This window comes from Frieseomelitta varia, unplaced genomic scaffold (genome assembly GCF_011392965.1).
Source record: "Frieseomelitta varia isolate USP_RPSP 00005682 unplaced genomic scaffold, Fvar_1.2 scaffold_307, whole genome shotgun sequence".
NCBI lineage: Eukaryota > Metazoa > Arthropoda > Insecta > Hymenoptera > Apidae > Frieseomelitta > Frieseomelitta varia.
This window is the reverse complement of record NW_025110043.1, coordinates 29,459-43,807: the sequence shown is the minus strand read 5'-3', so window position 1 is coordinate 43,807 and position 14,349 is coordinate 29,459. Positions and strand designations below refer to the sequence as shown.

The window sequence follows — 14,349 nt, the reverse complement described above, 5'->3', positions numbered from 1 at the left end:
GCGGTGGAAATAAAAAGATTCAACTCCCGTGGGGCAATTTTAGAAAGCGAATTGCGACCGATTCGCGCGTCAGTTAGAAACGTAATTTCGTCGGAGCCTTTTAAATTTTTCGCGTCTTATTGTTCGTCGATGAACGAATACGTAAAAAACAATTAATACCGAACGTCTATTATTATTCATCACGTTCGTGAAAGTTTCTCGATTAACAGGTAAATCAGGCCGGAGGAATGATAAAAGTTTCAACACCGAATATATTAAGGCTACAAGTTTTTCAGCGGTATAAGCTTGCCGGTGGTGGTCGCAACGCTAACTTCTAACAATATTAACCCACTATTTTATGGTTTCTTCAAACAATTGCTTCGTATTCTACGTTTGAAACAGTCGACCGTCTAAGAAAATAGACCGCGTGGCGAATCAATCGCGGAATCGTATGTATTTTATCGTAGTATTTAAAAAAAAAAAAAAAAAAAAATAAAATTTGAAAACACCTAAGTTGATTTTTTTAAAAAAAAAAAAAAAAAAAAACTAAATTTTAGTGGTTTAAGAGAAATTTCAGAAGTATTTCGTATATTTCAAGTTTCAAGAAATTATCGATGAAATTCGAAATGAATATTTCTTGGTAATTACGATCGTTTCTGTTCCTATAAATTTCTATGAAAATTCAACAAAAATTCGACAAGAACAGACACTTTCTTCAAAACGAAATATACAAGCTCGAATTATCTTCAGGAACCTGTTAATTTCGATCCGTGGTTAATAGATATCCCGAATGAAATTTCCGGCAATCGTCGATCCGTTGAGGAAACTTTTTTTCAACATCGGGTGTCCTATGCGTACATAGGTCCGAATTGAACGTAAATGGACAGCACGTAAGGGCTGCCACGTTTAGTTCTCTCTCGCACAAGCCGATCGAAATTCTTTCAACCATCGACCGAACAAATATCGCGCGATATTTGCAATGCACTCATACCCTCGCGCCTTCCATCCTACTTTTTCTCTTTTTCCCTATCCACGCGTGCTCCTACGTTCATATTACCCGCCCACCAATTCCCTCGTTTCGTTTGCTCGGCGACAAAATGCACGCGTGACACGTGCTTTCGTTTACTGTTTTCGTAGCGAGATGTTCCAAGTATTTACGCGATTTCACAAGAGACGACGATATTTTCACGATATTGTCTCGCGAATGAGCTAGAACCCTGCGGCAAAGTTTCGCGCCAAATTTTTTGGAAGGTAGCGAACAAAAGGGCAGGGAAGGTGGTCACTGAAATACCGAATGATATAAAATAAAAATAACTTTGACAAACACGTGTTTTTTAAACTTCGAAATATAATTTAATTTTTTTTTCCCAGTATCATGCGTGAAGAACAACATCCCTCGAATGATCGCAAATACGGGCTTTTTCAAACACTTCAGTCTTTCAGTGAGCCACCCTATATTTGCGTTTTAGAAATATTGATCGGTTGGAAAAATCACGAGGAATAGTTTTGCAATTTTTATGTCTCGGGGAACGAAATGAAAATTTCCGCGTGGACTCTGGACAAATCAAATAGTCAAATATAATATATATATATATATATATATATAATATATGATCAGGTCAAATATAATATAGACGAAATAGGATTGAAGATCTGTACTGATGACAAAGAAACTTGATTGAGAGACAATCTTCGGGGATGTTTCAACGAGAACCCGTGTTATCGACGTTTTTATATTTTCACGCGCGCATACAAATTAATCCTCCGACGCGATACATTTTTTTTTTCCACCCCCTCCCGTTCGCGTTTCACGAATCAAATGGATTATTTGCTCTACCGAAAATTTTCTGTCTGCCAGTTTAAAAACCCCCGTTCCGACATATTTTTCGAGCAACGACGTTCCCATTCGTGTTTCATTTTATTTGCATTCCGCTGCAACGAATGTAAATTCGCTGAATTTTCGATCAACCGATTTACCAATTAACAGCGAATTTTCAATGATTATGAATTTTCAATAATTACATTCTTTCTTTTTTTTAATTTTACTTTCGAGATATAATACTTTTTAATACAGCTTACAGGTATAATACTGTCAAGTAGCGTTATCACACACGTTAGAATTTCGGCCGGGGGTAATTTATTCGTCCGTGCACACATATTCGCGTCGAACCGCCAAACGATAAACAGTACGATTTAATCCGCAATTATATCTGCTCCGTGTGTAATTAACACATAGTGCGTTACTTCTACCACCAATTATTGGCTATTAACCGTCCCTTAGTTTAACCGTCGCGTTAGTAACTCTGCTATCTTCTCTTTCCATGTGTGCAGCCTATTATCTCGGCAACTATAAATTCATGATTTATTCAAAGGAACGCCACGTAACGTTCACGTTATCACACTGTAATTTTCATCGTGGCGGAGAAAAACAATACACGCGGATATATATACTTTATATACATGAAACACTATGCATGTAATATCGTAATACGTATCGTGTTATGTAATTTAAACGAAAAAGAACAATATATTATATTATATAAAATTTTATATTATATTACATTAAACATATTATTATATAAAATTTTTGTTTTTGCGTATAGAATGTCTCGTGTGTTTTTACCATTATTGTTATTATACTGTAGCGAGAAATGTTATGATATTTTGTGGCTAAACACGGAAAAAAATTTGCTTTTTTAAATTTGATTTTTTTTTTTCTCTCTAGTGGAATTACATGTTTTTCAAATGCATCGGTTGATGTGTTCCATGGGAAGAAAACCTGTGTATCGCAATTAAACGAATATATAAAATTGTTGGTTTGGAAGATATTTATTTGAACTTTCATTTTGTACAAAATATCATACGAAAGACGAGGAAATGCGTGCAACAACGTTTAAACCCCTCGCACAATGTTTTGTATAAAAAGAAATTAAAATAATCTATTCCAAACTCATAATTTTCCAGAATTCATGCATCAATGCGTTTTGAAAAATACGATTCCATTAGAAAAATCAAGATTGACTTTTACAAATCATTTGTGCTCCCACTTAATTAACCTCGAGAACCTCATTAATAACATTTCTCTATGAAAATTTGAGAAAAAATGGTTTACAAAAATTGTCATACTTTAAAAAACTATAAGAGATAAATTATACAATAATGATACTAATAAATAAATAAGAAACACTAAAAAATTTATTAACTATGTCAAGTATATCAAGTATATTAATTTATCTTGAAATAAACATTGAAAACAAGTCGAGTTCAAAAAAAAAAGAAAAAAAAGAAAAAAAAGAAATCATCTATCGCAAAGATTATAGTAAAATAGATAATGGTTGTGCGTGCACTTACCGGCTCACCTTTTGGTCCATCTAACCCAATAGGTCCCTGAAAGAACACGCTAGTAAGTTTGAATAGTTGATTCGAAGAGCAGGCGGAGAAAGATGAAAAATTAAAAGGCTGCGGACAGCCTTTGAAAAATAAAATCATTCCTTGCGATGTACAACGTACGTATGCGAGCATACGACAGATAGAGGCGTCATCGAGTGTTGTAGAACATCGAAATGCTTTCAGATACGACGTTTATTTTACGACGGCTGAGAATATACATATATTAGGAACAGTAAACGAACTTATACGAAAGTAGTAAACGTAACTCTGCAGGGATGTCTCGGGTCTCTTTAAATGTCAAAACTTTCGGGAATCAACAGAAAAAGTCCTTTAGAAATTGGCGGAAGAAGAAGCAAAAAAAAAGTTTCTCCACTTATTCACGTTAGCATCTATTTTATCATTCGTACTATCGCCTTGAAATATCATCACATCTGTGTCATTTAACGAAGAGCCGGATAATATTTGGCGAGATAAATGCTTCAGCTGCTATTTAATATCTTACAGTCTGTTAAATAACGTACTATTTTAAATGAGATTTAAGATTTCAACAGGCAAAAGATACTTTCATTTTAATAATCTTACGGAAGACAAAATACTTTAATCTTAGCTTAAAGCATCGGCTCATCCCATAAGTATAAGTAATGCGATTTCGTCGATTCGCTCTTTTACGTAAACCTTAGAAACCTTAGAATTTCTTAAAAGGTATTGAAAAGAATTGAGATAAGAACAAGTTGTAAATAATGGTGATAAAAAATTTTTTTGATAATGTCAAATGTTCCTTTTCTTTTCTTTTGAGTTTTTTTAAAAGTACTCACAGAATGATCTAATATTTCTTAACATAACAAACGCATGTTATCCATTTTATTTTTGCACATCCGACCAGTTGAATCACGATTTTGAATATAATAGGAGATTACGAAACTATTTATATTCGTCACTCTATTAAATGTGAATAATCATTTTCAGTAGTAATATTTAAAACAATATTTAAAATAATATTTAAATATTATTATTTTAAATAATTTAAAATAATAATATTTTAATAATTTAAAATACATATTTTAATAATTAAAATATTTTAATAATTTAAAATAATAATATTTTAATAATTTAAAATAATAATATTTTAATAATTTAAAATAATAATATTTTAATAATTTAAAATAATAATATTTTAATAATTTAAAATAATATTTTTATATTATATTTTAATAATGTTGAATACTTAATATAATAATATAAAATATAATATAACTAGAAATAATATTTAAAATAAATAAAATACTCTTTGAATGAAATATTATTTTCAAATAATTATTTTAAAGCCTAAAAGCAGAGTATCGAATAAAGTACCTTATTTTCAAAGTTACGTATTACACTTTAAAGTAAATAGGATTATTTACTATTTACTATTTAAAATAGTAGTATTTTAGCTAGCTCTGTTCGAAATGCTGGCCTCTTGCGGCAATGCAAATATTACATCGAACATTGATCATTCTAGTTACAGCTAGATATTGCTCTGGTGGTGTTTGACATACGATTTGATCTCTCATAGGACCGCTCGTTTGAATTGATTGGCATCCAACAAACTTACTGGACGAAAATGAAAATTTTTTGTTACTTAAATTCTCGTGATTTTTTGTTCAAAACCGGCGAGTCTTTAAAAATTCTTTTCAAACGTAGTTCGTCGTTTCTCTTTTTTTTAAGTTTCGACATTTAAATTCGAGACAGTATGCGTAAATAGAATCTGGAATAATTCCACGATCTTCGTTTAGCCGAGACGCAACAAGTCACGTTTCATTTTTTTCCCTGTCATCCCGTTCGTATCCATCGACTCGTTACTCGAAAAAATCGCACATTCGTCTATATTTTTTTTAGTTTACTCCAAACAAAACTACTGCCATGTCATATTTGAAAGCAAACGTCGAGCTCCGATCTCACGATCGGTAAATACAAAGTATAGGCATAAATCTGATACTGTGGAGAAAAATGTAAACAAAAAAAAAAAAAAAAAGAAAAAAGAAATGGAGGGCGTTGCTTAAAAATTCAGGGAAAAAAGCGCAAATTGAACGAACGGAAAAAGAAGAAAAGAAGAAAAACGTGAGAAAGAGAGAGAGAGAGAGAGAGAGAGAGAGAGAGAGAGAGAAATAGGAACAAAAAGACCACGTGAAACATGTTAATCACAAAGTATGATTTAGTCAGTGTTACGTGCATACGTGAGAGATGATAAATGGAGTATGTAAAAGATGACACAAAAAAGAGAGAGACAGAGAGAGAGAGAGAGAGAGAGAGAAAAGGAGAAAGAAAAGAGGAAGCAGACAGACAAAGTGACGTAAGAATGGAAAGAAAATAAAAAATAATATACCGGAAAACCGTTCTTGCCCGGCGTCCCGGCCACACCCTGTAAGAAGGGGTATAAAAAATTAAAAACTCGTTTTACAGAGGGACCAAGGGTTAAAAGTGCTCTCGCGTTCATGCAAAAAAAGCAAATTTATCCCGCTGACCAATCGTGTCCGCGGTTTACTGTTTAAGGGCCGTTGCCACACCGATAATTATTCCAACCAATTAGATATCCTCGTGGCAGCCAACCACCACACGAGTATGTACTTCAGTTATCAAAACTTCGGCCGATCGGCTGGTCAACTTCTGGTGGACACGCTTGCCGTGCCGGTGTCTCGTGCGACGATCAATAAATTCATTCGCACGACGAAACACGTCACTCTGAATTTCGTTTCGAAACCGATTTTCAGTCTATTGCTCGAACGATCCTCGTTGATGCTCGTTCGAAGGGCAAAGTGATTCGTTCGATGCTCTCGTTCACGAAACGCGGCTAAGTATGTACACTTTCTCGTTCTCGTGGTTTCACGATCTTGAACTAATCTTTGTTGATCGTTTCAATATTATTATATCATGTTATATGATATTACATTATTATTTATAGTATATTGTACGATGATATATTATTATTTATATTATATTATATTGTTTTTATTTATATTGTATATAATTTATAGTATATATGGACAAAATTATGAATAAATGAAAACACAAAATTATAAGTAAATATAGTTATATTATAATTAATAAATAATGTTATAATATTATTTATTAATTATAATATAATATAATATTATTTATATATATATTTTTATTATTATTTTTATTTTATTGATATTTATTATATAACATATATATGCAATATTTATGGATTACATTCGTTTTAAGGAAATATCGTAAAATATAAAGAGAAACATCGACAATCTTGAAATTCTCGTATAAAAATGGCGTTCGCCGGGCGTAACACGATCACGTATGCAAATGCGTTTTAGTTACTAGTCGGGTGTTTGTTCAAACGGAGAAGATTCACCAGAGGCTGGCACGCCTCGACGGAAATAACATTTGAAATTGACCGAAACGAGGATCGGCCGAAAAACGATATTTATCACGCGGCAACCTAATGGTGCTCAAAGCGTTAATACAATTAACGAGCCGAGCATCGCGTTCCTTCGTAACAAGTGTACGCGTATACCCGATCGAAAATACTTGCGTACATACCGTGTGTGCCGGCAGTTACCAATTCGGGTAGACCACGAGTATGGCGTTTATCGTTAGCAAGCTACATCATGCTTCTCCGCTACACTCCGACAACACGCACACTCCACGGGTGCACTACGGGGTGCAGTAAGGAGTAAAGGAACAAAAAAAAAAAAAAAACAAAAAGAGAAGAAGGGAAAAGGGGTTGAAGCAAAGCGAAGGAACGAATCTACTCACCTGCGGACCTGGTTCCCCGGGGTCACCCTTTTTCCCCTTTTTCCCCCTTTTTCCAGGAGGACCTGGCTCACCGGGAGGACCTGTAACAGGAACAAACAATAAATCGATACCACGGTGACGGGCTTGGACGACAAAAAAAAAAAAAAAAAAAAAAAAAGCAGGGACAGGAGGGTGGAAATGAGTTTTCGGTGCTGCGAGCGAAACGTGAACCCCCGAACGTGAAAGGTCCAACTACGATGACGATGGCCACGTTAACGATGGGGTCGCGCAATAATCCAGGTAGGGGTGAGAAGGCAGAGTATCAGAGATCATAACTGTTACAATCAGAATGAAAGAAAGTTATAGGACGATTATTATTCTTTTTTTTTAATTAAAATGTTTTTCCGACTGCGGATAACGACTGGCAAGTTTGTAGGAAAAATTATTGACCACGTTGCGCTGGCAACTGATCGCGGACCATAACGAGTGACCGCAACCGTATACAAATGATTCGTCGCTTTCCTCTTCTATCGAATAACGATTGCAAGCTTGTAGGAAAAATTATTAACCACGTTGCGCTGGCAACTGATCGCGGACCATAACGAGTGACCGCAACCGTATACAATGATTCGTCGCTTTCCTTTTCTCTCGAACTCGTCGGCACGATATCGCCGAGAAAGAAAGCGACGAATGATTGTATGACGGTATTCGGTAATAAAATTAATACATATAAGTGCTCGTATATGGAAATTTAAAAAATATCTCTCATCTCCATTTCCATGTTGTAAGTATACCATGTGTTTCAAATACTTTCGTGTATTTTGAGTGTACGTGCGGTTAAGAAAATGGAACGCAACGGAGAGTGTAGGATCGGCGGAGGGAACGGAAACAAAAATGGGAGAACAGAGCGGAGGTCGGAATGAACGATATTAGCCGGGCGTGAACGAACTTTTCGTGAAGTTTTTTACAATTCGGGACACGAATATAAATCTCCGGGCCAGCTGACGAGGGCCAGAGATGAAATAAGAAACGTGCTAACAAGGAAAGTTCGACGATCGATATCGGTTATATTGAGGGAACTTCAGAACAATTCTTCTGCGAGCGGTAGAAGAAAAAAAGAAAAAGAAGGAAAAGGAAAGGAGAGCATTGCCGAACATTTTCCGCGAGCGATGAAATTTCATCACGATTCGGATATAAATAATTCGATTTCGATGGAGAAACGTTTCGATTCCAGCCGATTTTGCAAATTGCTGGGCCTTGTGGAAATTTAGTAGCTTCTTTTTTTTTAAGTAACAAGTTGTCACACTGGATCCCTAATGTCTGTTTATTATTTCGTAATAGCGAGTTGGATACGAAGAATTTTCGATCATAATAATGAATATAATTTTTGATTATACTACCAGTTTAATTACTATAGATTATATTGCTTATTGGGTATAAATTATTTGCCTTTGTGTTTCTCAATTGTGCTTGGAACGTTGTTGTTCAATTATACTTGGAACTTTATTAGTAGTACACAAGTGCACTATATACATTGTATAAGTATAGTAAGGACAATACAATATATATGTATATTGTAGTAATATAAGTATAGTAAGGACACAATACACATAGTAGTGGTATAAGTATAGTAAGGACAATACACATAGTAGTGGTATAAGTATAGTAAGGACAATACACATAGTAGTGGTATAAGTATAGTAAGGACAATACGCATAATAGTGGTATAAGTATAGTAAAGACAACACACATAGTAGTGGTATAAGTATAGTAAGGACAATACGCATAGTAGTGGTATAAGTATAGTAAAGACAATACACATAGTAGTGGTTAAGTAAGGACAATACGCATAGTAGTGGTATAAGTATAGTAAGGACAATACACATAGTAGTGGTATAAGTATAGTAAGGACAATACACATAGTAGTGGTATAAGTATAGTAAGGACAATACGCATAGTAGTGGTATAAGTATAGTAAAGACAATATAATATACACATAGTAGTAGTACAAGTATAGTAAGGACAATATAACATACATAGTAGTAGTACAAATATAGCAAGGACAATTGAATTTGAGATATATCTTCATTTACACATAATAACACGTGACATTATCCAAGGTCTGTAAGACCTTTGAAAGTCTACTCAAGGGCTAAGTATTTCCACGTTTCGTCTTTTAAAAAAGAGGACAAGAAAAAAAGAACAAGACAAGAAAAAAGAAAAAGAAAAGAAAAAGACAGAAGAAGAGAGAAAAAAGCAAAAGAGGAACTCGGAAGGGGAAACGATACGTCTGAGCGCGCTGAGCACATCCGGCCATCATAGGATTATCATCGACGCGGAGCAGGGCAATGAAGACATCTGTCTGATGCTCCCTGCTATTACGAATATGGCCAGGCAGCGGGTGAAACACGGCGAAACACAAAAGCGCAAGATGTCAGGGACTTTGGAACGGGGGAATGTCAAAAGGTGCAACAAGAACAAAAGAACGAAGTGAACTACTTCCGACACGGATGACACGCTGCGAGAATCGAGGCGGATCGATTCGCGGTGTGTCGGGACACGCGAACCAAAGCTAACTGACGAAAAATAATAAACAGAGTGAAATATATAAGGTCAACAATTTTCCTTTCTTTTCTGTCCTACGTGTTTCCCATTCCCCGACTTATGTACCTACGTATCTCGTCTCTCTCGATTGTACATAGCTGCAAGTTTTCTTCTTAGAGTTTCTCGTCAGACCGCAAATGACGAGCACCGAACCACAGAGGGTTCACGCTCTGCGAATTCCGGCGAGTAACGAGGAAAGTTGTACGAAAAAGGAGGAACAGTCAAGGAGAACAACCTTGATCGCTCTTCCACTTTACGTGTAAGTACACGTGTAAGTACGTATGTATATTAGTAATACTTCGAGTTTCTTCGGACCTTGTGTGCACTCTGCGCGATTTTTGCGACTATCTGTCGTTTCCGATTTTTTTTTTTTTTTTTTTTTTTTTAAAATAACTCCTCGCGAGAAAGGCGAGTCTTTGTCATTCGTGAAAGGCAACAAAGTCTATCAGGGGATGCTGGAAGGGAACGTGTACAATGTACACGTGGGAGTTAGAGGAGGAGACTGTTGTAGTCTCGACGAAAATACTCGCGTCGGTTTCGGAAGTGTGTGTGCAACGAAACCGCGCTTTACACCTCGGTTTCGCCCGGCTGGAACGGTTGTTCCCGTAGGAACGCGTTCCCTCGCCGAGGCCCCTCGGGTGAAAGTATCTCGCGCGAATAGGAACGAGATTAACGCGACGCTTTGGCAACGTTCCGAGGGCAAGGGACCGGTAAGGCTGAGCCGCAACGCAGTCGCTCCGCCAAACTTAACGACACTTCGTTTTCGTTTACAGAATAGCTTCAGGCGGTCGGAAAATGAACGACCGATACAAAGCGAGGAGCCTTTTACGGCCCAGGTATCCAGCCATCCTTTTGGGAAAACGGACTCGGCCGATTTCGTTCGGTCGTTGTTACTTACCTTCCGGGAAATTAGCCTTGTCCCTTCTCGAGAAACTCGCGGATTACTCTTTGTCAGCGTGGCCGCTACTTTCCTGCTTACAATTACACCTCTCGTGCACGTCGAGAATTTTTTGTTTCCAAAGTTTCCTCGGTTTCTAAGTATGTTCAAGTGAAAGAAAATAGACGAAACAAATAATAAATTTATTGCCTCGCAATAATTTCTATCCAGTAGTGTTATTATTATACGAATTATCGTATACGGTTTGGCCACTCGTTATGGTCCGCAATCAGTTTGCCAGCGCAGGTGATTAAGACTTCGGATTGGCCTGATATTGTCCAGTAAGGAGTAATCACTTCGTTTGCTTTCAATTCAAAATATATTATTCGATTCTTGTACGAATGAGAGAGAAATACGTTTCTCTTGTCTCCCTTTCGAAAGCATTGAACAGTTTTTTTTTAGAAAACGTCATTTATTTGTTTCTAGTAAGGAATCTAGTAGTAGCAGTAACTCTATTTTCTTTCAATTATGTGTCAATCATGTTTTATTTCTAAAATTATGATTTCAGTATTAATTGACAATAGAAGCAATTTTATAATTTACTGCCTTTAAAATAGATTACTGTAAATTTATAAATTTATTATACATATATATTTATTAAAAAAAATTTTTTTTAATTTTGAAAAATAAGATATAACGAATGTACCTATGATATATTATTAATGAGAAGGAATTCTTCTTGCATTTCTTTCTGCATTATACCGGTTCTACTCCATTCCAGAAAATACAAAGCTTTTTTCTAATTCTTTTCTTGTCTGAACTTTGAGAGTTTCGAATGGCGAAGAAAGTAAAAAAAGTATGAAAAAAAGTACGTAGTTTTCGAGCGTCGAGGAATTTCAACGTCCCTAGCAAAAATTCCTACGTTTTGCATCTTTATTTCCTACAATACTTTCGCTTCAATATCGCGTTAAAAGGCGATTCTTTGGAATTGAAAAGTTTTACATGTTTTAACTTTTAATTGGCATTGTTCCCAATTTAAGCACACTTCTGCCGTGTAGTTGTAACTTTCTTAAACCGAAGAGAAGAAAAAGATGCTTCTGCCTTTGAAAAGAAAAAAAGATCACGAACGTTTGTAAGTTTATTCATAGAGACACTGTCGCGACAGAATCATGTATTCGTTTGTTCTGCCACGACGAAAGAAACGACAGAACAATCGTGCAATTGTCGTTCTCAATAGTTCAGCATTCTCGTTTATTATATCGTGAGGCTGAACACGAGCCGTCTAATTGCATTTTTACGCGTTCGCGTTTATCGAAATTACTTGGTTGAAATTATCTAATACGTAATAAGAGAGATTTTTCACGTCTCACATTTTCATCGATATCGAAATTGCCCGGTGAAAATTATATTGATCTATAAATTACGAGATTGTAATTTATTTCTTTTAATTATTACCGTTGAATCATTTTGAACGGTGATAATAAATTCTCAATGAACGTGCAATATTTATTGCATATTTGCAGAATAACTGAGTAATTAATTACCAAATCGATCGAACTCACAAAACGGCTAAATGATTAATGACTAAACTCCTTTGATATTTTAGGGAATTTGCGCGGGGGAATATTCAAAAAGTTAAATATCGCGACTATCGTTATCAATTCCTTGAAAAATGTAAATATTTACAGATGTAAATATTTAGGAGCAAACAGATTCTTTTTTTTTTTTTCTTATTATTAATGTTTAATTTCAGAGCTTCTTCGTTGGAACGAAATTTAATGCTCGATCGAATGGACTTGCGATCGGATCCACTTATCCGAACGCAAGTTTCTATTACACGAAACTTTTATCCGAATAAGGGTAATTGGTACACAGCTTCATTTTTTAATTAGCTCGTCCGCGTTTCATCATTTTTATAGCATAAAATTAAGATAGTCATATAAGAGTTATTTTTATTTATCATCAACTTGACCTAGTAAATTGAAATGTCGATATTATACACGAATACAATTGTGTTTGACCTATTTCCTGACAAACAGCAATTTTCGATAATTGCGTCACCCGTTGTTTCATCGTCCAGATCCTATAACTTCTTGAGAAACAAATTTTCATCCGTAAAGGGAGATCTCAAATTGCATTTGAAATGAAATTTTATTTCATAAACTACATTTTATTTTAATTTATAGAATTGTTATTAATAAATAAATATATTATTAAATAATAAATTATACAGAATTTTTTCTAAAAAAGCCAGCATTTCGATTAAAAATTGAAAGACAGTTAACGATCAAAGTAAGAATTCAATCTTCAACCGTAATTAACGATTAACCCATTGCCTCACGATTTTCTCTTCAATTTCAAGCAGCAAGCATTACCTATTGATGCTGCGAAATCAATTCAAGCCAGTTTCAAAGCAGCGAAACAAATTATGCGTAACTTTCATTCATCAACGTTCAACGTTTAACGAAATTAAATTTGTCAGTCTGATTAGAAACTTCATAGGTTCGCAATTTACTTTCCCTTTTCAAATCGTGGTCTTTCCTGTACGACTCGATATTACAAGTCACAAGGGGGTTGAGAGATATTTCAATCGTTCGTGTGCAGGGATTTATGACTAAGTGCCGAAGTTAGAAAGATTATTGGACAAAACCTAACCCTCGTTAAACGATGAAATTGTTTCCCAAACTCTGTCAAAGAGTTCTCTCTCGACCACAACGAGTGCTCTGTACACTTTATCCACTTTATCTCGTGCACGAACGAGAACACGACGGAAACTGAGAGTCACTGTGGAGCCCGGATAAGTAAAGTACGAAAGCAAACGGAGGGTAAGACGTGGCAAAGGAAAGCGGAGCAGGAGGCAAGGTAGAAGCTGGGGGACCTCACATGTTGCGGCCGCGGGGCCAGTACGGTTATACGGCCAGGCCCAGCTCCGATTCCCGCCCCGGTAGTTTCCCATGATTGCGATACGTAATCGGTATACTCCCTGACGTATCCTCTATGCTCGCCCGTTCTCAACAGCGCCGCGTAGCGTTTCGTGCTCCTTCTCTTCCTTTTCCCTCCTGCCCCGTCTATCTCGTTCTCTTTCCATGTCTTTTCAATTTCCATTCCCTCGTGCACGCATGTTTACCGCTAGTCTCTCTCTCTCTTTTTGAATCACGCTTGCTCCGTGATGCAAGCACGCCTCGCAAAGGAAACCGAACATCGAACGAAAGGTACAGCGTAGATTATCGATCGCAGGTCAAAGTTGACTTTAACCACTTGCGCTGGCAACCGACTGCGGACCGTAACGAGTGACCAATACCCGTGCACAACAATTCGTCGCTTTCTTTTCCTTTTGAGCCTCGTCGGTATGTCACTGAATGGAGATTATTGTGAAGTAACATAACATTGCTTGTTTTGCCTGGGTTATAATATAAGTTAAAATATATTGTGAAAATATTGGAAAAAAAATTCTCGAGGTGGCACGTTATTTCAGCGCAAGAGCACGGTATTTTTTCCCTTTTCATAATAGTCTAAATTTCGATTGAAAATGCAAGTTTCAACTTTGGAGACCCGTCAGTTCGAAAGTTATACTAGCTGTAAAGATCGAGTATTTTTCTTTTATCAGGGCTCGAAATTAATATTTAAATTCTCGAATAATATTTAAAGTCTCGTGACTTTCGAAACTTTTGGAGTTCTCGAAGTATCGATCTCACCTTCGTATGAATTGTTATTACGGTTAAAAAAAGGACAAATGAAAACGTGACACA

General features: G+C 35.9%; 1 protein-coding gene across 1 annotated transcript in view; it reads right to left on the bottom strand.

The window, feature by feature from the left end:
* The window catches only part of LOC122529752 (collagen alpha chain CG42342-like), a 43,060-nt gene extending 35,843 nt beyond the window's left edge, over positions 1-7,217 (bottom strand). The window contains exons 1-3 of the mRNA XM_043656171.1: positions 7,141-7,217; positions 5,735-5,770; positions 3,331-3,366 (exon numbers count right to left, since the gene is read on the bottom strand). The gene's annotated coding sequence lies outside the window, so the exon portion shown is untranslated. The remainder of the gene's footprint in view (positions 1-3,330; positions 3,367-5,734; positions 5,771-7,140) is intronic.
* Between the last annotated feature and the right edge of the window lie 7,132 nt (positions 7,218-14,349).